This window comes from Chrysemys picta, chromosome 7 (genome assembly GCF_011386835.1).
Source record: "Chrysemys picta bellii isolate R12L10 chromosome 7, ASM1138683v2, whole genome shotgun sequence".
In the NCBI taxonomy this organism is placed as follows: Eukaryota; Metazoa; Chordata; order Testudines; family Emydidae; genus Chrysemys; species Chrysemys picta.
Genome location: NC_088797.1, coordinates 38,891,711 through 38,915,987, shown reverse-complemented (window position 1 = coordinate 38,915,987; position 24,277 = coordinate 38,891,711). Strand labels below are relative to the sequence as shown.

The 24,277-nt window shown below is 37.9% G+C and overlaps 1 protein-coding gene across 3 annotated transcripts in view; it reads left to right on the top strand.

Moving 5' to 3' along the window:
- SYN2 (synapsin II) overlaps positions 1-24,277 on the top strand; it is a 468,511-nt gene that overhangs the window by 47,833 nt on the left and 396,401 nt on the right. The gene's annotated exons all lie outside the window — the stretch shown is intronic.

Below are 24,277 nucleotides of genomic sequence, written 5' to 3'. Positions count from 1 at the left end.
GTTACATGTATCTCTGGGGGTGCACAGAGGTCTTCCGGGGGCACATCAACTCATCTAAGCATTTGCCTAGTTTTACAACAGACTACAGAAAAAGCCCCATTGAAGTCAGTACAGAAAAAGCCCCATTGAAGTCAATACAAACTAAAATTTCATACAATGATTTGTTTATATTGTACTATATACTATACACTGAAATGTAGGTACAATATTTATATTACAATTGATTTATTTCATAATTATATGGTAATAAGAACATAAGCAATTTTTCAGTAATAGTGTGTTGAATATTGACTTAATACAGCTTTGAAACTTTACTATGCAGAAGAAAAATGCTGCTTTCCCTTTATTTTTTTAGTAGTTTATGTTTAGCACTGTACTGTATTTGCTTTTTAGGTTTTTTTTTTTTTTCCCCTCTGCTGCTGCCAGATTGTGTACTTCTAGTTCCAAATGAGGTGTGTGTGTTTGACTGGTCAGTTCATAACTCTGAGGTTCTGCTGTATTCTGAGTTTTTTTTTTTTAAATGCGTGCTTCCTCTCTATACATACCGCAGGTACACTGGACTTCTGTGCACACCTCCCTACTGAAATCAGATATCCAAAAGATCCCTTCCTCTATGCACATTTAATTTTTATTATATACTTTTCCAGCAAACATTGACAAAGAATAGAAACAAAATTTTAGAACTCATTGTATCCCTTTGATTTCTGTTCTTCCTCCATCTTTACTCTGCTTCTCACCTCTTCCCCCCCGCCAAGATCTGTTTTAGTCACACAGCATTTTCCCTGCTTCCCATGCTTCCCCTTAAATCCTTCCCTGCCATTTCCTCCTTCCATTTCACTCATTGCATTACTACCCTTGCCTCTCTGCAGCTCTCCTTCCTCACCCCTCCCATATTACCTTATCTCTTGGCTTGCCTTCTGTTCATTGTCCCCTGTTCTGCTCTTCTTGCTCTATCCCCCTGTTTATCTCCCACGTTTTGTTGGACCGACTTTTTCTTCATATTTTGTCCATTGTCCTCCATAGTCTTTTCTCACTTGGCTTCTCAATTTTTTCATGTGCTTCCTGTCTTAGCCCTGTCAAATCTCTCTCAGCAACCAAGTCTCTAACTGTCCTCAATACCATCAACCCATCCTCTTCCCCCAACAATTTACCCTTATGCTTCTCCTTCCTCCATCCATCTTTTTGTCCAGCAACACTCCCAGTACATCTTTAGACCTCTAGTTTTATCCATTTGCCCTCAATTTGATATCTTCTCTGCTCTCCCTAGGCTCAGGAGTGCTGGAACTAGGGATGCTAGGGGTGTGGCAGCACCCCTTGGCTTGAAGTGGTTTCCATCATATACAGGGTTTACAGTTTTGTTCAATGGCTTTTGGCACCACCATTATAGAAATTGTCCCAATGCCACTGCCCAGGCTCCCTAATTAGCTATTTTCTCTTCTCTTCACAGATTCTCAATCAAATCTCCACCCTTACCTTTCAGTTTCCCCATAGTTTTCCCCAGTCGAATCTTGGAAGCCTTATTTATACTTGGAGAAAGTATTTTTGGGGAGGGATAGGAGGAGATTCAACTGGACTGAAAGATTTACTGGGAAATGAGGAAAAAGTGTCCCTTAAGAAGGATGTGAGCTATTTAATGTGTCCTTAAGGTATAGTTCAGAGCTCGATCTTTCAAAAGAATTGTCTCATTCTGAGTTAAGTGCTTTGCTGTGTGTCATCTACAGAGAGAGTGAACCTTTAGAAAAGGGGTTTTCAGTCCTCAGGTAAAGTGAGATTTATTATGTTTAAAACCTTTGTGGATTTTTTCCTCTTAACATTTTTTTTTCAAATTCTAATTATGGTCTCAGAATTCTATAGATGATTTTGTTAGTCCGTTAATTCTTATAAAAGAAAAACATTGTGCTTAATACCAAATAGACACTCTTACAATATCAACAATGTATTTTAAAAAACATCTGATTTCATTGTTTCCTGCAATTTTCATATAGCCTTCCCTCTACTGCACCTCCCACCGCCCAAATAATTAAACATATGTAGTAAAAACATACCATCTACAGCTGTTCAGCCAATTCACACAACCCAAATGTTATAAAACCGCAAAAAAGAGCTTTTATCATAGTTAATATGAGCTGATGCTCTGAGTTCTCATGACTAGGAATTGATTGCACACAGTATTATTCACTCTAGGTTTAGAATCCATAGTCACCTCAAAGTGAAAAAAATATTAGAGCACAGTTTAAAAAGTCAACATGAGAAAGAAATTATGGAAAGTTCAGTTTCATTGTTTTTGTCAAAATCAGCCTAGCCAGTATCAAACGAGTTGTATGTTGCTGTTTGTATAAAAAGATGAAGACTCTCATCATGAAACATAAATGTTAAATTAAATAAAACTAATCCTAAAATGGGTCCTTGAGCAGCTGTGCAGCTTTTGGGGCCTGAAAAATAGCCATCAAATGTAGCCAGATTGAGTTTATGAAAAATAAGTCCTAAATGATGCTTGGTCTGTTGTCCAAGAATAAGGCTGAAGACCTGGCCCCATTGGAATCACCGTCAAATCTCCTATTAACTACAATGAGGCCAGGAGTTCACCTGTTAATATAAATGTTAGTTGTGTGTGTGTGTATATAGTCTGGAATATCAGACCTTTGAGTGGATTTTTGTAGTTGTGTGTATAGAATGCAAGATCAGAAGCTTAAGTAATTCCCCCCCCCCCCCCAAGGGTGGATTGTGATACCATACTGAAGTGATGGAGGAAAAAAAAGGGATTGATTAATGGTGTGAAATGAAAGGGAAAATGGCTAAAGTGCAGGAAAGCCACAACTGGGTATAAGATCAAATGCTGTAATTATATGGAAATAATACGTTGTAATATACTGAAACAGTAAATAACCAATATTTGATTAATGGTGTGAAATGAAAGGGAAAATGGCTAAAGTGCAGGAAAGCCACAACTGGGTATAAGATCAAATGCTGTAATTATATGGAAATAATACGTTGTAATATACTGAAACAGTAAATAACCAATATTTTCATTTTCTGTGATGCAGACACTTTCTAAAGACCTAAAAAGTAGATGTTACCAGAACCATGGTATTACACCTAAAGTTGGCTTCTTATCTTGTAGAAGAAAAAGGCATAATGAGGTGATAAGACTTTGCTAAGGGCACAGAAGGAGTCAGCATCACAGTCTGTACTAGAATGTGTGAACCCTTTTCTTTCAGTCCCATATTTGATTGATTTGGCTGCATTGTGTCTTTCGCTGTTAGACTGCCAGCCCTGTGGCCAAAAGTCAAAATGGCTTCTCAGAAGCAAACTACAGTAGAACCTCAGAGTTACACACTGACCAGTCAACTGCATACCTCATTTGGAACCAGAAGTATGCAATCAGACAGCAGCAGACGCGCACACACAGTCACACACACACCAAAAACAAAACCACCCTGCAAATACAGTACAGTATTGTATTATACGTGAATTTCTAAAAAGATAAAGGGAATTTTTTTTTTAAATTGACAAGGTAAGGAAACTGTTTCTGTGCTTGTTTCTTTTAAATTAAGAGGGTTAAAAGCAGCATTTTCTTCTGCATAGTAAAGTTTCAAATCCATGTTCATCTGTAAACTTTTGAAAGAACAACCATAACGGTTTGTTCAGAGTTACGAACAACCTCCATTCCTGAGGTGCTCATAACTCTGAGGTTCTACTGCGGTTCATTTTCAGGCTTCCAGCTGGAGGAGAGTCTGAGGCAACCCTAGCGGTAAAAGAGGCAGCCTGAGAATTGCTGCCTCCAAAAGGGTGCAAAGTGATTTGGAGTCCTTCAGAATGGAAAGACTTCCGACCCAGATATTCAGTTTATGTTTTCAGAAGAAAAGGACTAGAATGCTTGATTCAAAAGACATGAAAGCTCAGATCTAAACAGGCTATTTCTATATTTCATGTAAATCTGGCATTTAACATCTTGGACTCTGAAGACCATCTGTCACCCCATACTGAATAAGGGTGACTACCGTTACGTGAGTGCACTGTCTGTATATATGCAAATAGTTAATAGATAAGGTGCTGTGCTAAACAATGTAAATAGTTAATTGATAAGGTTTCAGTAGATGATGCTCAAGAATGTTGAGTTTAGTTCTTGAGTTTTGAAGAACCAATAGAAATTGTTGTGTGCTGCAGCTGGTGTCTTCTGACTGCTCCCTTATGTCAGCTCTAAAAGACAAATGTTGATCTTTGTGCTTTCTTCTTTTTATCTGCTTGTATCTGAAACTGCCTCCTTCATTGGGCATTTAAAATATGTTTCTGCACTGCTTCAAGATTGAGGCTACATCTTCACTACGGGGGTGGGGGGTCGATTTAAGATACGCAAATTCAGCTACACGAATAGCATAGCTGAATTCGACATATCGCAGCCGACTTACCCCGCTGTAGGGATGGCGGCAAAATCGACCTCTGCGGCTTCCCGTCGACGGCGCTTACTCCCACCTCCGTTGGTGGAGTAAGAGCGTCGATTCGGGGATCGATTGTCGTGTCCCGATGGGACGCGATAAATCGATCCCTGAGAGGTCGATTTCTACCCGCCGATTCAGGCGGGTAGTGTATACCCAGCCTGAGTCTTTCACGTGTATTTTCTCCATGTGTGCCCATGCCTGATTTATGGCCCGATTCTGTGAGCCTACCATCTATGGATCACCCATTGACCACAATGTAATTCTGTGCATACAGGCTTGTAGGATCTGAATGTAAGCTCATTAGGCAGTGGCATTGTCTCCTTCAGTGTTTGCATTGTGTAACTTACACTAAAGTGTTAAATAATTGTATTAAATAATGTTAGAAAAATACACATTTCATGGTTTATATTTTAGCTAATAGCAATCATTTGACAAAGATTTCTTAAAAAGCAACTTCTATGCTTCTGACTGGGATTTTTTAAGGGTCTCAGTTCTCTTCTATGATGCCAACACAAATCTTAGATTTAGCATTTTGGTAGCTATTTAAAAAAATGAAACTTGAATCAGAACGTCAGTGTTGTTTACAGATTGTGCTTTGTTAGAATGCTCTACAGACATCTTTATTTAAAAACCAGACACTGAAAAAGGTAGATCTAACAAGAAAAGTCATAAAAATAAGGTGGAAAATTGCCATATATCTTTAACTGGAAAAATAGATAATTTCTTAACTCAAGAGGGATACATTGAGAGTGAGTTGGCATCAGTGCAAACTTGTAAGTGAACAGAATGAAGAAGTGCAAAAAATCCTTAAAAAGGTGTCAATGCAACACAATCATGAATATTTAAATCTCAAAGAGGCATTTGTTTTCACTTCTCAAAGTGAAGAAAGAAAATCAGACAGCACTAAAGAAATGTAGTCAAGATGTGGCAGAAGGTAAATTAGACACAGTTTGAACAGTAATAGAACAAGAAATGGACACAAAAGAATGGACGTACCGTGATTACTGCATGCAGTCCTGGTCGCCCCATCTCAAAAACAATATATTAGAATTGGAGAAAGTTACAGAGAAGGGCAACAAAAATGATTAGGAGTACGGAACAACTTCCATATAAGGAGAAATTAAAAAGATTAGGACTGCTTAGCTTAGAAGAGATGACTGAGGGGGGATATGATAGAGGTCTATAAAATTATGACTGGTATAGAGAAAAAGATTAAGGACATGTTTTTTGTCCCTTTACATAATAGAAGAACAAAGAGTCACCGAATGAAATTAATAGACAGCAGGTTTAAAACAAACAGAAGGAAGTGCTACTTTGCACAACATGCAGTCAACCTGTGGAATTTATTGCCAGGGGATGTTGTGAAGGCCAAAAAAGTTTAAAAGTATAAAAGTTCAAAAAAGAATTAGATCAGTTCATGGAGGGGAGGACCATCAATGGCTACTAGGCAGTATGGTCAGGGATGCAACCCCATGCTCCAGGTGTCCCTAGATTTCTGTCAGAAATTGGGATTGGATGACAGGAGATGGATCACTTGAAATTGCCCTGTTGTGTCCATTCCTTCTAGCACTGGCCAGTGTTAGAAGACAGGGTGCTGGGCTAGATGGACCATTGGTCTGACACGGTATGGCCATTCTTATGTTCTTATATACTGTGTATGTTTCCTCTCATACTCCTCAAAGATGCAGTGTGATTGCATAAACTGCAAGTATTTGAGAGCTTGTTTTATTTTGAAACTCCTTCACTAACCCAGCTGAGATTTCAGACGAGTAAAATCACAGGAGTATTTTTAATTAGAAAGGTATTTTCAAATCTTTTTCTGTCCATTTAGTAAATTTATGTTCATTGCTATTTTTTGACATGACCTAGCTGTTTCAGTTCAACAACTGCAATGTATTCAATATTCACTAATCCTAGAGCTTCCTAGCATTTATAACCAAACCAATTTATTTATAATCTAATTACTTTCAAACTCAGCAACAAGCAAGGTTTTTCTGTTTGTTGTTGTTGTAAGGATAATGTTTCGTTTAAATGACCTTTAACATCCCTATTAATTACATTCTATTCTGGATTTCTTAACAGCTGATTATTAGGAATGCCAGTAGGTATATATTAAATTGACTGATGACTTGCCACAGCTGGTGGCCTGATGAAGAAGCTCTAATTTGTCTTTTTCTTGCTTACCATACCTCATAAAGAACCACATTGTCCTATTGCTATAACATGACAGAAGAAACAATGTTTAACACATTTTTCCTCAAGTGGGTGCCCTGGTGCAGAAAACTTTGTTTCAGTGAAGCTGTAATTTCTTTGAAGGTGATATTTAAAATACCAGCAAACTCATTCAATTTTCATTAGGGCTGTCAAGCGATTAAAAAAATTAATCGTGCGATTAAACAATAATAGAATACCATTTATTTAAATATTTTTGGATGTTTTCTACATTTTCAAATATATTGATTTCAATTGCAACACAATACAAAGTACACAGTGCTCACTTTATATTTATTTTTGATTACAAGTATTTGCACTGTAAAAAACAAAAGAAATAGTATCTTTCAATTCACCTAATACAAGTAGTGTAGTGCAATCTCTTTATCATGAAAGTTGAACTTACAAATGTAGAATTATGTACAAAAAAAACTGCATTCAAAAACAAAATAATGTAAAACTTCAGAGCCTACAAGTCCACTCAGTCCTACTTCTTGGTCCACCAGTTGCTCATGCAAACAATTTGTTTTTATTTGCAGGAGATAATGCTGCCCACTTTTTGTTTACAATGTCATCTGAAAGTGAGAACAGGCATTTGCATGGCACTGTTGTGGTGCCGCAAAATATTTACATGTCAGATGCGCAAGATTCAGATGTCCCTTCATGCTTCAGCCACCATTCCAAAGGACATGTGTCCATGCTGATGATGAGTTCTACTTGATAATGATCCAAAGCAGTGTGGACTGATGCATGTTCATATTCATCATCTGAGTCAGATGCTACCAGCAGAAGATTGATTTTCTTTTTTGATGGTTCGGGTTCTGTAGTTTCCACATCAGAGTATTGCTCTTTTAAGTTTTCTGAAAGTACGCTCCACACCTTGTCCCCCTCAGATTTTGGAAGGAACTTCAGCTTCTTAAACGTTGGGTCGAGTGCTGTAGCTATCTTTAGAAATCTCACATTGGTACCTTCTTTGAGTTTTATCAAATCTGCAGTGAAAATGTTCTTAAAATGAACAACATGTGCTGAGTCGTCATCCGAGACGGCTATAACACGAAATATATGGCAGAATGTGGGTAAAACAGAGCAGGAGACTTACAGTTCTCCCCCAAGGAGTTCAGTCACATTTAATTACCTCATTATTTTTTTAACGAGCATTATCAGCATGGAAGCATGTCCTCTGGAATGGTGTCTGAAGCATGAAGGGGCATACAAATGTTTAGCATATCTGGCATGTAAATACCTTGCAATGCCGGCTACAAAAGTGCCATGTGAATGCCTGCTTTCACTTTCTGGTGATGTAAATAAGAAGAGGGCAGCATTATCTCTTTGTTTGTCTTAGTGATTGGCTAAACGAGATGTAGGACTGAGTGGACTTGTAAAAGTTTAGAGCCTATATATTGTTTTGTTTTGAGTTCTGTAACAAAAATCTACATTTTGTAAGTTGCACTTTCGTGATAGAGATTGCACTACAGTAGTTGTATGAGGAGGATTGAAAAATACTACTACTTTTGTTTATCATTTTTACAGTGCAAATATTTGTAATAAAAATAATATAAAGTGAGCACTGTACACTTTGTATTCTATGTTGTAATTAAAATCAATATATTTGAAAATGTAGAAAAACATCCAAAATATTTAATAGATTTCAATTGGTATTCTATTGTTTAACAGTGCAATTAAAACTGCCATTAATCGCAATTTTTAAAATTGCGATTATTTTATTGAGTTAATCGCGTGAGTTAACTGCGATTAATTGACAGCTCTAATTTTCATTTTGTCATAGTTACTTTGTTTGCATCAATTCACCTTGTGTCACATATTTCACTGAAATGCATGGTTTGCTGCCTACACTGGAATATGTTTTGATTTTTTTTTTCGTAAATCCTGTTCAGATATGGTAGGAACAGTTTGATATCAGTGTTGTACACTTCTATGGACAATGAAGATAAAAAAAACAAGTGCATTAACAAAACCTATTTAATATTTTTGTTTAGAGATTGCTTTGCAAACTTCATGAATAATGTGGGCAGATTAGAAGAAAAATTGATAAACAGTGAATTACCAGGCTATAGTGAACACATCAAGCAGTTTTCATGGTGCAATAACACAGTACTAAAACTTAAGTTGGTTAAAATTTCATTTTATGGCTGAGAGGTGCATTTATCAAGAGTGGTGGTGCTTGTATAAATAGAATAACTGACGTACCCATATGTCCCAGGTTTTCATGTGACATCTTGGTGTCCCAGGAATTTCTTCCAGGACACCTGAAATGTCCAACCTTTTCATTTCATTCCATCAGTCAAAACTTTGAGTTTTAAATTAAGTCCTGGTTTCAAGTTTTTCTTTGCAAGCATGAGGACTAGAATTTTTTTAATCAATGCTGGTATCTCAGGTATTAAGCTGATTGAGCACCTGAGACAATGAAAAATACTAATATCTCAAGTGGTGATAAAATGGCAAGAATTGGCAAAACTGACACTAGTACTTGTTTTTTTTTTTTTTAGTGTTTTATTCGTAGGTATCACATTCTGTACAGAGTCTTCAAAGGGATAACAAGCAGGTATTTTTTCAGTTTTTAAGCTTAAATGATGAAAACCAGAAACTAATAATTGATTCATATGTAATAAGTCATTAGTGATAATGGAATAAATATTAAATGATGCAATTATCTCCATAAAGTTCTGGCTTTCTATAAATAGCTATAAGTTGAGTTATATAAACATTTTCCTCAAAAATATCTGAAGGTGCTTTAGATATGTAGGAACACCCAAAGTGTTCTGATTTGGTTTCTAATCCCTTTTTGCACTTACGTAAGTTTCATCTATATTTCCTTGAAATAGAAATTTTCATTCAAGTTTCAGCCCAAAGCAGTACTTTAGAACCATAATGCTTATTGTAAGGATTTTACAGTAGAAACATTGACCTTTTCTTAATGGTTCTTTCCTAGTGTCTTTTGTAATTAAGGAATGAACTAGGTGCATTTTAAAATAAGTGTATTAAACCCTTTTGCTTCCAGGAGCCATTCATTTTTAACACTTTATCTTAAGTTACATACATCACTGCAACATAAACATGATAAGTTTATCATACTTGTCTTAGGAACATGATCCTCATGGCCCTAGACACATGGGAAGAAAGACAAGACACAAGGGATGTGGTTTAATTAGGCCACAACTTTATTAACTTAACTCATCTAAGAGTTCTCCAGCAATAATTTGTACAGTGCAGGTCATGATTCCTTCCTTAGTCATTTCCACCTTGTGGAGGGCTGCTATCAGCCCACTGTCACTACACTGGGTGTTCCTAGCCTGTTGCTTGGACCTCACCACCTTCTCATATGAGGGTTAAGAGTCTGGGGAAAGGGGGTTGTCTCCTTGCTTTACCAGACATTAGGAGTGCCAGCCCAATTCCCCAGCCTTTCCCTAAGTCCACTCCAATTCCGATTTATCAGGGAACCAGGACCCCTGTGGAATGAATACCTGTGCTGGACAGATGTCATCTGCTAAATTGCAATAACTTGAACCCTACCTCCTGACTTAGCCAACCAGATCCCTGAGCTGCTGTGGGAAAGGTGAAAAAACTCACCCCAAACAGGCCAATCTTGTGAGGAGGGGAAAATTTCTTCCCACTCCTTTATTATAAAAAAAAAAAAAGGCAACTAGCGCAATGCCCACAGGAGACCCAGAAAACCAGTCCTACGCTAATCCCCTGGCGTAGGAGCTGGTAAACAAGGCATGAGAAAGGGCTCAGGGTGGAAGGTCAGTGTTTATAAACCCTCCCGGTGCACCGGGGCCAGAGACTTATCTGAGCACCACCAGCCTGCCCAGCAGCTCAGATGATGCCTTCTTCCCTTCCCAAAAAAGAGCCTGAGCCACTACTTCCCCTTCCCCCAATAGTTTAGACAAAAGCTCCCTTGCTACCTCTCCAAATTCCACAGTCTCAAATGCATTGTCTTTTGCAGTATAACAGTCAGATGATGGAAGGATGTTTTTCGTGAGGAAAAGCTTTCAGTTTTGTTCTTGGCAAAATATTTTTGAACTGTAAATTAAGTGCTTAAGAGTATTGACAACACTGCACTGGTAGGGAAATGAACCAAATGACCTAATGTCTTTAATTTTTTATGGTATCCTATGGTATGAAGCTAAAGCCAAAGTCTTTCACTCATATATAGTCCTGCCTCAGCACAGGGGTCTGGACTTAATGACTTTTTGAGGTCTCTTCCAGCCCTACATTTCTATGATTTTGAGGTTCTATAACAGCATAGTTTTGCATCAGGAAAAGACCTTTTTGCTTATGAGCCTGATTTTCAGTTTCGAATCAGTGGGGTTCCTACTTTTTCTGTTGCTGTTATTCACAATTACACATTTGTGTTACATGATTTGTGCATTAGGAGCTCATTGCATAGTTGAAAGATTATAATATAGGTGTGACAATTTATACTCCCCAAACTCATCAGTTTTAATGTTTCTGCATATGCAGATTTAATTACCTGAGCCTGTATGTCATGGTGGATAAACACTGTCTCTCTGCCTGGTCACACAAACCAAAGCATGTACTTTGTAGATATGCAGTATGGGGGTGGAGTTATGTGAATAACTGATTTTTTCGGTTTGCTGGCTGAACCAAATTTATTTATTTATTTATTTTTAATTATTTTTTGGAGAACTGAAAAAGTACAAAAGTCATTGGGTCAAACAAAATGTTTTTGTTTAACCTGAAATAAAATGCTTCATTTCATTTTTGACTTTTACATTTTTATTAAGTAAATTTAAAAATGAGAAGTCATTTTGAATCAATATAATTTGTTTTAAAAATGTCAAAATGAAACATTGATTTAAAAAAAAAAATTTCACCACAACAATCCAGAAATTAAACATGAATTCACAAAATGTTTTTCAATTCACATCTGAATTTTTAAGTGAAAGTTTAATCCAAAAAATTCTGCACAGCTCTATGTGGGTGAGATGGTAGAATACAGCACATTAGGATTTCCACTTTTATGCATCTATTTGTATGGTATTGCTGTGTTTTTGTTTTTTTAATGTTCAGCTGTGTACTTGCCTCATTTATGTGCAGCTTTGTTCATGATTGACACTGGCTCTTACTTACTATACTTTCACTACAGTGATACCATAATTCTTCAGTATAAATATTCACATGGAATGGTAAGTGTCAAGAGTTGGTGACTCTGGACAGTGCAACAATAATTTAGTAGAACTACCAAATGTGAAATTCTTTTTGGGTCCATGTAGAAACAATAGCAGCAGATCATGGAAACTTATGGTCAAAAATCTTGGTGTTGCTCAGTCTTCTAAAAACAATTATATTAAAGTGTGCTCACTGTGAATTATAAAGTGACATTGCAAGCTTGAGGGATTGATTGGCTATGACTGTACTGGTATGACATCATAGTGCAAACAATCAGTTTTTGCCTCTCTTTGTGTAACGTATATCTAAATTAAGGTTGTCTTCTGCCATTCCTGGCTGAGAACTGTGGAACAAAGGTCCAAGTTTGTTGAGTAAAATGTGTGAAACTGGAGACCTGTTGTCTTGCAATGCAGCAATTTCAATATATATATTTTTGGGAATAAAAAGTAAATGGAAATGTTCCAAATCTTCTAATATGGCTTTCTCACGATCAGAACGTTTTCTACTTTAATATTTCCCACAAAGGAAGCAGACCAAACGCCTTGTTTCTAATTCTTGTGTTTTTTAAAATAAAAATATGCATATTCTGGAGCCAATTTCACTTAGCTTTCATCTAGCTGTCATCTTTTCAAGCTGGTGGAAACAAACTGACCATTTGGCATTATGTAGTTTTCAGGAGACTATAATCGCCAAGATGTGCTTACATATGTTATCTTTGTACTCCAAGTTTTGATATATTTCTATTGGTTCAGCACATTTTTGGTACACTTACAGTTTTATTAGTGTAACTAAGAATTTTTTCCAAAGAGTTGTTTTAAAACTAGATTTGTATTTAGACAGTGCAGATTTAAAAACAGTAAGGTTGAGATGTACAAAACAAGGTTTTAAATTATGCATTATGATGGAGCTTTTTGGTTACATAACACCCACACAGCCATCGCGAACACAAGTGTCTGTATATAATCTACACTATGGCTAATGTGGCACTTACATGATATTTAATGTGTTAATTTCATTTATATTTTCAGTATGGTGTCCTTTTGAAACTGTTACATCCAGTGACTGTAACTGTTTCAGAAATTATATTAGTTTGATAATCGTATCATTTCTATATAGATGTTTGGCATGGATTAAGGAAGTGACCTCACCGCATAAAAAAATTCTTTCAGACTTGTTATGGGTGGAACTTTTATTGGTAAATTGCCAAATGAGGCTAATAAAGAATGAATGATGTGCGTTATCAGTTTTTCCAGGGCAGAATCATAATTGCAGTATACATTTTTCAAATTTAATTCACTGTTAATTACATAGAATTTGTTTTCTTTGAGAATACTTGTCTTAGATATTTTTTCCTTTAATGAATCATAGAATATCAGGGTTGGAAGGGACCTCAGGAGGTCATCTAATCCAACCTCCTGCTCAAAGCAGAACCTGATCCCCAACTAAATCATCCCAGCCAGGGCTTTGTCAAGCCTGACCTTAAAAACCTCTAAGGAAGGAGATTCCACCACCTCCCTAGGTAACCGATTCCAGTGCTTCACCACCCTCCTAGGGAAAAAGTTTTTTTCCTAATATCCAACCTAAACCTCCCCCACTGCAACTTGAGACCATTACTCCTTGTTCTACCATCTGGTACCACTGAGAACAGTCTAGATCCATCCTCTTTGAAACCCCCATTCAGGTAGTTGAAAGCAGCTATCAAATCCCCCCTCATTCTTCTCGTCTGCAGACTAAATAATCCCAGTTCCCTCAGCCTCTCCTCATAAATAATGTGCTTCAGCCCCCAAATCATTTTTGTTGCCCTCCGCTGGACTCTTTCCACTTTTTCCAAATGCTTCTTGTAGTGTGGGGCCCAAAACAGTACTCCAGATGAGGCCTCACCAGTCCCGAATAGAGGGGAATGATCACGTCCCTCGATCTGCTGGCTATGCTCCTACTTATACAGCCCAAAATGCTGTTAGCCTTCTTGGCAACAAGGGCGTACTGTTGACTCATATCCAGCTTCTCGTCCACCATAACCCCAGGTCCTCTTCTGCAGAACTGCTGCCTAGCCACTCGGTGCCTAGTCTGTAGCAATGCATGGGATTCTTCCTTCCTAAGTGCAGGACTCTGCACTTGTCCTTGTTGAACCTCATCAGATTTCTTTTGGACCAATCCTCTAATTTGTCTAAGTCCTTCTGTATCCTATCCCTACCCTCCAGCATATCTACCACTCCTCCCAGTTTAGTGTCCTCTACAAACTTGCTGAGGGTGCAATCCACGCCATCCTCCAGATCATTAATGAAGATATTGAACAAAACCGGCCCCAGGACCGACCGTTAGGGGACTCTGCTTGATACCGGCTGCCAACTAGACATGGAGCCATTGATCACTACCCGTTGAGCCAGACGATCTAGCCAGCTTTCTATCCACCTTATAGTCCATTCATCCAGCCTATACTTCTTTAACTTGCTGGCAAGAATACTGTGGGAGACTGTATCAAAAGCTTTGCTAAAGTCAAGGAATAATACATCCACTGCTTTCCCCTTATTCACAGAGCCAGTTATCTCATCATAGAAGGGAATTAGGTTAGTCAGGCATGACTTGCCCTTGGTGAATCCATGCTGACTGTTCCCGATCACTTTCCTCTCCTCTAAGTGCTTCAGAATTGATTCCTTGAGGACCTGCTCCATAATTTTTCCAGGGACTGAGGTGAGGCTAACTGGCCTGTAGTTCCCTGGATCCTCCTTCTTCCCTTTTTTAAAGATGGGCACTACATTAGCCTTTTTCCAGTCATCCGGTACCTCGCACGATCGCCATGAGTTTTCAAAGATAATGGCCAATGGCTTGGCAATCACATCCGCCAACTCCTTTAGCACCCTCGGATGCAGTGCATCCAGCCCCATGGACTTGTGCTTGTCCAGCTTTTCTAAATAGTCCTGAACCACTTCTTTCTCCACAGAAGACTGGTCACCTCCTCCCCATACTGTGCTGCCTAGTGCAGTAGACTGGGAGCTGATCTTGTTCGTGAAGACAAAGGCAAAAAAAGCATTGAGTACATTAGCTTTTTCCACATCCTCTGTCACTAGGTTTCCTCCCCCATTCAGTAAGGGGCGCACACTTTCCTTGACCACCTTCTTGTTGCTAACATACCTGTATAAACCCTTCTTGTTACTCTTAACATCCCTTGCTAGCTGCAACTCCAAGTGTGATTTGACCTTCCTGATTTCACTCCTGCATGCCTGAGCAATATTTTTATCATTTCATATTAATATAATTTATATGAAGTAAAATAAGCAAAGTTTAGATAATTATGGAATAAATATAATGGAAAAAGATAAATTCAGACCATAAGTGCTTTTAGCATAGCCAGAAGCACATAATAGGGCTGTAACAGTAGTATTCCTGCCAAGCAGAGTATATTAAATCAGGGCCGGCTCCAGGCACCAGCCTGGCAAGCAGGTGCTTGGGGCGGCCGCTCCAGAGAGGGGCGGCATGTCCAGGTACTCGGCGGCAATTCGGCGGATGGTCCCTCACTCCCGCTGGGAGCAAAGGACCTCCCGCCGAATAGCCGCAGCAGATCGCGATCGCGGCTTTTTTTTTTTTTTTTTTGGCTGCTTGGGGCTGCCAAAACCCTGGAGCCGGCCGGCCCTGCATTAAATAGCCAGGTCAAGTAGCCTCTGTGCTGAAATGTGTGTGGCTCATACCTGAGGGTCTGAGCCAGAATGACCTCCCTGTTGCTTTCATCTCAGAAAAACAATGTAGTGTGAATAATAGTATTGTGGATATCCAGCAGCAAAGCATAAAGGTTGTAGCTTACTCCATTATGTCTTTGACTTATTAAAGCCTAAGACTGAATTTGGTCCATTGGTTTTCCTACACTAGCAATATGACAAAAAGATGAGCCAAATGAATTGTTGCGATAGTTTTCATATACTTAGCTATAAATAAATCTGATGTGCTAAAATGCAAGCAGAACTAGCATTCAGAAAGAGATGGGGTTTCCTATGGTAATTAAGTTTAGCACTTGCGGTAGTACATTAGGCTGCATTGCTTTTGTTAAGCTTAAAGATGACTCTCATCAAATCTACTTGTGTTGCAATATTTTGACATTCCTTTTGCAGATTGGTAGTTCCCAGGTAAAATAGTTGTAAGTCATCAAAGTAACTCTGTATTACAACTGTCAACATTTTAAAGGGCCTTTTTCATACCAGTTTTACAGCTATAAGAATTTTCAGTGGTGGACAATTACCCTTGTCCACATGTAGATTCTAGTGCAGTATTAGAAGTTTTTGGTACCATTGACCATGAGGTATTGTTGACTTGCTTGAGGGATTTTATGGGAGTAAATGGAGTGGACTTTTATTGGGCTTGCTACTTTCTTTCTGAAATCTCCCACAGCATGCCACTGGGAAGCCACTCATCCTTCCTGAAGGCCTTCACATTTAGAATTCCATTTGATCACACATCCTGTTCAACGTGCATGTTATGTCACAAGGGAGAGTAATAGAAGTTTGAGATATTGTGTTAGATAATCTGATGATACCAGGCCATAATTCTCCTTTTAGTCAAACTCAGGTTCTGGAAACCTACTTTCTGACTGTGAGGGATCAGTATAAAAGTAGATTGGTTGTGATTCAACATGTATAAGTGTAAGTAGAATCTTGCTTGCAGGAAAGTTCTTTTAGCGCGCTGGGAGAAACTATCTACACCATCTGTTAAGTTTTATGTAAGTTTTCTCAAAATGTTTTGCAACTCCATTATTCCATCATTGTGCTTGAATTTGTAGGTAGCAGTAGTAGCCCAGACCATCATCTATGAAGGCTGGTCAAGAGTTTGTGACCATTCCTTTCCAACATAGATGGCGCAATGGTTATCCTTGCCTTTATATTTGCTGACTAATAGTCTTTGAAAATAAACTTTCATACATTTTCATATTTCTTAAATTAGTCTATTTTTAAAATACCAGGGTGACAGGTGCATTAGAAATACCTTACCTTAAATCTAGTCTTTCTTTCAAAGGTAAAACACAGCCTCTGGAAGGAGGGCGTATTCACAGTTCAGGAACTTTAGCAATTAGATTACAATGGTGGAAGATAAAGGTAGGTGCACTATGTATCATAGAAATGTAGGGCTGAAAGGGACCTCGAGAAGTTATCAAGTCCACCCCCTGTTTTTGAGGCAGGATCAAATAAACCTAGTCCCTCCCTGACAGGTGTTTAAGACGAGGGTGTACAAAAACCTCCAATGATGGGGATTCCAGTACCTCTCATGGTAGCCTTTTCCAGAGCTTAACTACCCTGATAGAAAGTTTCCCCTAATATCTAACCTAAACCTCCCTTGCTGTAGATTAAGCCCATTATTTCTTGTATTACTTTCAGTGGACATGGAGAACAATAAAGCACAGTCCTTTTTATAACAACACTTCACATAGTTGAAGGCTATTAAGTCCCCCCTCAATCTTCTTTTTTCGAGACTAAACGTGCCCATTTTTTAAAATCTTTCTTCATTAGTTAAGTTTTCTAAACCTTTTATCATTTTTGTTGCTCTCCTCTTGACTCTCCAATTTGTCCACATCTTTCCGCAAATGTGGCAGCCAGAATTGGACACAGTACTCTAGCTGAGGCCTCCCCAGTGTCAAGTAAACTGGGACAATTACCTGTTGTATCTTAAATACATCACTCCTGTTAATATACCCCAGAATGATATTAGCTGTTTCTGCAGTTGCATCACATTGTTGACTCATATTCAATTTGTGATTCACTATAATCCCCAGATCCTTTTAAGCAGTACTACTACCTAGCCAAATATTCCCAATTTTGTAGTTGTATGGTTGATTTTTTTCCCCATCCTTAAGTGAAGTACTTTGCACTTGTCTTTACTGAATTTCATCTTGTTGATTTCATACCAATTCTCTAGTTTGTCAAAGTTGCTTGAACTCTAATTCTGTCCTCCAAAGTGCTTGCAACACCCTCCCAATTTGGTGTCATTTGCAGATTTTAAATGCATACTCTCCACTCTGTTGTCCAAGTCATTAATGAAAATATTGAATAGTACTGACCCAATTAGATACGCCCTCCTGGTTTGGCAGTAAACCACTGATAACTATTCTTTATGATGTTTGGTGTTTCAACCAGTTGTGTATCCACCTTATAGTAATTTAATCTAGACCACATTTCCTTAATTTGCTTATGAGAATATCATGTGGGACTGTGTCAAAAGCCTTACTAAAATCAAAATATGTTATGTCTACTGCTTCTGCCCATCCACTAGGCCAAGAACCCTCTCAAAGAAGGAAATTGGGTGTGTTTTGGCATGATATGTTCTTTACAAATCCATGCTGGCTATTCCTTATAACGCTGTTATGCTCCAGCTGCTTACAAACTGATGGTTTAATAATTTGTTTCAGTATCTTCCAAGTATTAAAGTTAGGCTGACTAATCTATAATTCCCTGGGTCCTCTTTGTTCCCCATAAGAACATAAGAACGGCCACACTGGGTCCCCCCAGTTACTTTCTATAACAAAAAGTTGTCCCCCTTACATTCTGAGAACTTACTGGAAGTTTTGTATTTTGACATTGTGACGCATGGCTAGAAAGGGTTAAACATCCTGCAAAATAAATAACCCACAGAAGACTGGGGGTGGGGGGGAGATAATGTTTGTGTTTTTGTGTATTTACGTATGTATGAGTAGGGTTGGCAATCCAATCAACAGTATCCTGCCTTCTGACAGTGGCCAATGCCAGGTGCTTCAGAGGGAATGAACAGAATAGGTAATCATCAAGTGATCCATCTCCTGTTGCCCATTCCCAGCTTCTGGAAAACAGAGGCTAGGGACACCATCCCACTCCATCCTGGCTAATAGTCATCGAAGGACCTATTCTCCATGAACTTATCTAGTTTTTTTTTAACCCTGTTATAGTCTTGGCCTTCAAAACATCCTCTGGCAAAGAGTTCCACAGATTAATTGTGTGTTGTGTGAAGAAATGCTTCCTTTTGTTTGCTTTAAACCTGCTGTCTGTGAATTTCATTTGGTGACCCCTAGTTCTTGTGTAATGAGAAGGAGTAAATAACACTTCCTTATTTATTTTCTCTACATCAGTCATGATTTTATAGACCTCTATCAGATCACTCCCATAGTTCTCTCTTTTCTAAGCTGAAGAATCCCAATCTTATTAATTTCTCCTCATATGGAAGATGTTCCATACCCCAATCATTTTTGTTGCTCTTTTCTGTACCTTTTCCCTTTGTAAGTATAGGTACTGTGTTTGTCCTTCTCTAGTCCTCTGGGAGCTCACTTGTCCTCCATGAGTTCTGTAAGATAATTGCTAATGATTCAGAGACTGCTTCAGCTAGTTCCTTAAGTACCCTAGAATGAATTTCATCAGGCCCTGCTGACTTGAATATATCTGATTTATCTAAATATTCTGTAACCGATTCTTTCCCTCTTTTGACTTGCGTTCTTCCCCCTTCTTGTTAGTATTAATTGCATTGAGTATTTGGTCACCATTAACCTTTCTGGTGAAGACTGAAGCAAAATAGGTATTAAATGACTTAGCCTTTATGTCTCCAGTTACTAGCTCTCCTTCCCTACCAATTAGAGGGCCTCGACTTTTCTTTCTTTGTCTTGCTCCTAACGTATTTTAAGAACCATTTCTTATTGCCTTTTTTTTTTATCCCTTGCATGGTGTAACTCGTGCCTTAGCTTTTCTGGTTTTTGTCCTTGTGTGCTTGCTCTATTCTTTTGTACTCCTCCTTAGCAATATGTCCATGTTTCCATTTTTTGAAGGATTCCTTTTTGATTTTCAGGTCATTAAAGAGCTCCTGATTCTTCATCGACGTAGTTTGCAGCTGTGCCTTTAATATTGCATCCTTCAGAAACTGCCAGCTCTTTTTTCCTTGGATTTTCTTCCCATGGGACCTTACCTACCAATTCCCTGAATTTGTTAAAGTTTTTGAAGTCCACTATCCTTATTCTGCTGCTTTCACTCCTTCTTTTCCTTAGAATCATGAAAGTTATCATTTCATGATCGCTTTCACCCAAATTGTATTCCACCTTCAGGTTCACTGTCAATTCTTCCCTGTTGGTCAGAATTAAATCTAAAATAGCTGCCCCTCCCCCCCCCAGTTACTTTCTATAACAAAAAGTTGTTCCCCTTACATTCCGCGAACTTACTGGAAGTTTTGTGTTTTGACATTGTGACGCATGGCTAGAAAGGGTTAAACATCCTGCAAAATAAATAACCCACAGAAGACTGTGGGGGGATAATGTTTGTGTTTTTATGTATTTACGTATGTATGAGTAGGGTCGGCAATGCAATCAACAGTCCCTGTCTATGCTGTATTCTGATAATTCAGAGGTCAAAAGAAGATCCTATCATTTAAATGAATTGTAAACACGCGATATCTTGGTATTCATCTCTTTTTTTGAAATGTACTGTGAATGGTGGAGGAACAAGCAAATGGCCTTATGGTTAATTCATACAGCTAAGTACTGATGATGGACCTCCTTCAAAGTCATCCTAATTACCTTTTGTTCCCCAAGGAACTCCAAACTTGTCAAAGAGGACATGAAAATGTATAAAAGATCCTTGGGTCCTGATTCTGGCATCTCAGAGCTGCTTAAACTTCATCAGGGGAAGTTTGAGTAGCAAAACTGAGGTCCCAGTTATGCTGGTACACCCTGAATATGATATTTGGACATTGGACTATGACCTATGAACTGAAATCTAAAGGAACTCTTTGCAACCGCAAAGCTCACCATCTCTGCTATGAATCTGCACCTAAATGAATTGAACTCATGTCTTTATGTATATTGATCTTTTAACCATACTCTTTTTTTGTTTTTTAATAAATTTTAGTTTAGTTAATAAGAATTGGCTGTAGCGTGTATTTGGGTAAGATCTGAAATATTCAGTAACCTGGGAGGTAATGTGTCCGATCCTTTGGGACTGGTAGAACCTTTTATTTTATATGATGAAATAAGATTTTCAGAAATCATCATATTTGACTTGGGTACCTGGATGGAGGCCTGACGCTGGAGCACTTTAAGGGAACTGTGTTGTTTGGACTTCTGAGTAACCAGTGATGTAATAAAGAAGCTGTTTTATGCTGGCTTGGTAAACCTAAATATTGGAATATCCACCAGCTTTTTGGGGTTTGGCTGCCCCATTTTTTTGCAGTTCATCCTAATTGAGAGACCATAGATGGCCCCCACTAGGACCCCGGTCACAGCCATATTACTTTTTCAACAGATGTCTGGATCATTAATGTAATACAATTGAAAGTAAATGAAATCAATCAACAAAAGAAACATCAAATGAATTCACAACTGATCAAAGGATCCAGCTTAATTGTATTTGAGGCTGGGCAGTGTATTTTAATCAGATTATTTATAGTATAAGGCTGATTTGAGTCTTAGGGTTTGTCTGGTGCCCAAAGGACAGAATGCTTAGAGTGTATTTTGGAATTGTGAATGCTGTTAAAGATTTTGGTATTGAGTCTAGAGTGTTACTGTAAGGAGCACCACTCTACTTCCAGAAAATAGTTTGGTATTCAGTTCCATGGTCAATTATACTAGCTATTTTTGTAAGACTATCAATCAGGTGAGAATATAATCTCATGGTTCTCTGGGAAATTTAGATGTACAATACATATACAAGAAAACTGTATAATACTGGTGGAGTGTTTCTACAAGTAACATCTCTTTTGAAAAGCAAAATAATGTAATCTTTGTATGTGCTGAGATTTGTCTTAGTTAATATTTTCTTGCCATGTTTATTGATGACTCTAACACTTGGGAAATACTTTTTATTTTTTTAAAAGCACTACAGTTAAACTTTGTGGCAAGTTATTTGTATTATGTATACATCTATTTTGAAGGTTTGGTAATATACTAAAATATTTAGTAACTATGTAATGCAAAAATAAAAAAGCTAAATATATGAATATCTGGCCTTTCTTGAGTATTTTCTTTTAATTGACCTATTACAGATCAATAGTATGATGGGGAGTTGCAGGCTGCCCATTCATATCTGACAAGGTCTGCAATAAACCAAGGACAGTTTCTTTCAAGATCAACCCCAGACATAAATGTGTACCAAGAAAGGCAAAATCCACAAAATGATCAGGAACATACACTGCAAACTCAGGAGAACACAAAGTCTGGAAAACAAGTTGCATATCTGCTACAAATACTTGAGTGAACTGTTTACAGAAAGATTTGGATAAATTATTTCAGATATTATAAACGCAACAAATGCACACAAACTTATTAATTCTTTTCTAAGTTCTTTCACATAAACTATGTCTAGGCTTCAGCTGTTACTTGTGTTGTAACTTTAATTTAACTGAATCCTAGGGTAATCCACAAACGTTTGTGGGTTTTATACCATTTTTGTACCGTGTTTGTTATCTTATTTGTTAATAAGATCTTATTGGACCTTTTTGTTATAACCAGGAGGGAACACTTAGCAGGGGTCTGTATGAGAAACTTACAAATTACAATGAAAGTTATAAAACATTAAACAGACATGGAAAAACACAACATGCAGTCTTGTTCATTATTACAAGTTTTGTGCCATGGTGCAATTTAAATATCTGCTGCCTATGCTGGCAAGGATCATAGTGTCAAGAAGGAGTTAAAATTCAGACAACAGAAAAGACAGAAACTGCTGTAAAGCAAGGACAGTTTCTGTCAATACCTGATAACTTAGCTCAGCTTATATGGTCAATGCCCGCCCAGTAACTCAGTTCTTAGAACAATGATATCCCTCCCTTTACAACCCACTGGATGTCTGTAAGCACTCATCCTACCCCCACCCCGCCGCCTTCTCCCGCAAGGTAGCCATAAATGTTTGATGCAAGTAGGATGACCTGTATATGTATGTACTGTTCTTATTTTTAATCTTTGTTCAGGGTTCTTTTTCGACTTGTAACAATGTCTGTCTCTCTATGTACAGATACATGCAAATGAATTGGTAAGAGAATGTATATAACTGGCAACGGTGGCACCATATTTTTGAAGCTGCTTGTCAGTCTTCCCGGTACCGTAAATAAACCCCCTTCAGTATTGTCTGTGGGGAAAAGAATCTTTTGCCTAACAATAGGTTAGGTCTAGGTCACTGGAGAAAGGAAAAAATAACCTGTTAGGCTTAGTTATGCATCTCTTAGCAGTTGCAGCTATTCAAATAAGTTATTTCAAACTGCTTTTTAAGGCTCAATTCTGTGCTATGAAGTTCATCAGTTTTTATTTTAAAACACAAATCTTTGTTTTAATCTGTATTTAAGTTTAATAGCATGGTCTAGAAACAAAAGCAGATGTCGGAAATTTTTAGTGTGATAGTGGACAAACTGAAAAATGTAATGCTGTTTCAAGCTAATGCAGTAATCCTGTTGGACTAAACTTCACTGTACTTAGATTTTGTTGCAGCAGTCTGTCAGTTGTATGGTTGGAGGGAGGACCTTTATTCAGATTATTATTCTGACTTTCTTAAATTTGTTTCATGGACTAATAGCCATTAGTATTTTTAAAATATGTAGTCATTTTTCTAAATTAGTACAGTGTAGCACTTGTATTGGAAGAGTGTATGTGCAACAGGGGACCGGGAGCCTACGCATGACTCTGCCATTGACTTGCTGTGTGCCCTGGGACAGTTTTTTTCTACAAAAGCAGATAGATATTAACTCTATATTAAAATGTCTCCTGAAATCCTTGGATTAATGGTATGACCAAAACAAAATGTAGGCCAACTACTGTCCTCAGACATTTGAGCGGCTCCCTCGATTCACTTCAATAAGAGCTACATATATGTATCCAAGGATAGAATTTGCCCTATTGCTCATATCTGAACATATTTTTGAGACAGATAGGAAGGAAGAATTGAAAATACTGAAAACCTTGACTCTTACTCATTTGAGTCTGAGAACCTCTTTATAATGCAAATGTGAGGCTGTCGTCTTTTTTTAAAAGAATCTCCTAGAGCAAGTACACTATAGAACAAAACTAGTGCATTTTTTGTTCGTAATTCCTCTCCTACCAAGCAGAAGTGCAACTTCCTCTAACCGTTCAGCTCTTACAGGGCAGAAACTGGTTGATTGGCTAGAATGAATGATTCTTGATCAAACAGTGATCAGAAAATTCTCACAGTTAGGTTATGATGCAGCCGCAAATAAACTACATTAGACGTCTGAATATGGGCATTGTGTGATTAGTAACATAATAAAGAAAATATTGACGATAAACACTCCAGCAGTAAGCGTTAGTGTAAGTTTAGGCCATCACCAGTTCAATTTTCCCTGCTCATGCTGCATTCTGTTCTTTTCTTGTCTAGAAGTGCATGTCTCCCAAACAGAGAGAGAGAAGTTGATGTTGTATCTCACGAGGATATATGGGATATAGTAGTTGCATACACATTTATTGCTGACTCACACTTGAATATGTTCCCCTGGGCCTTCCAGTTCCATTTCGTGCCTTCTGAATCTAGTTTAACTTCACA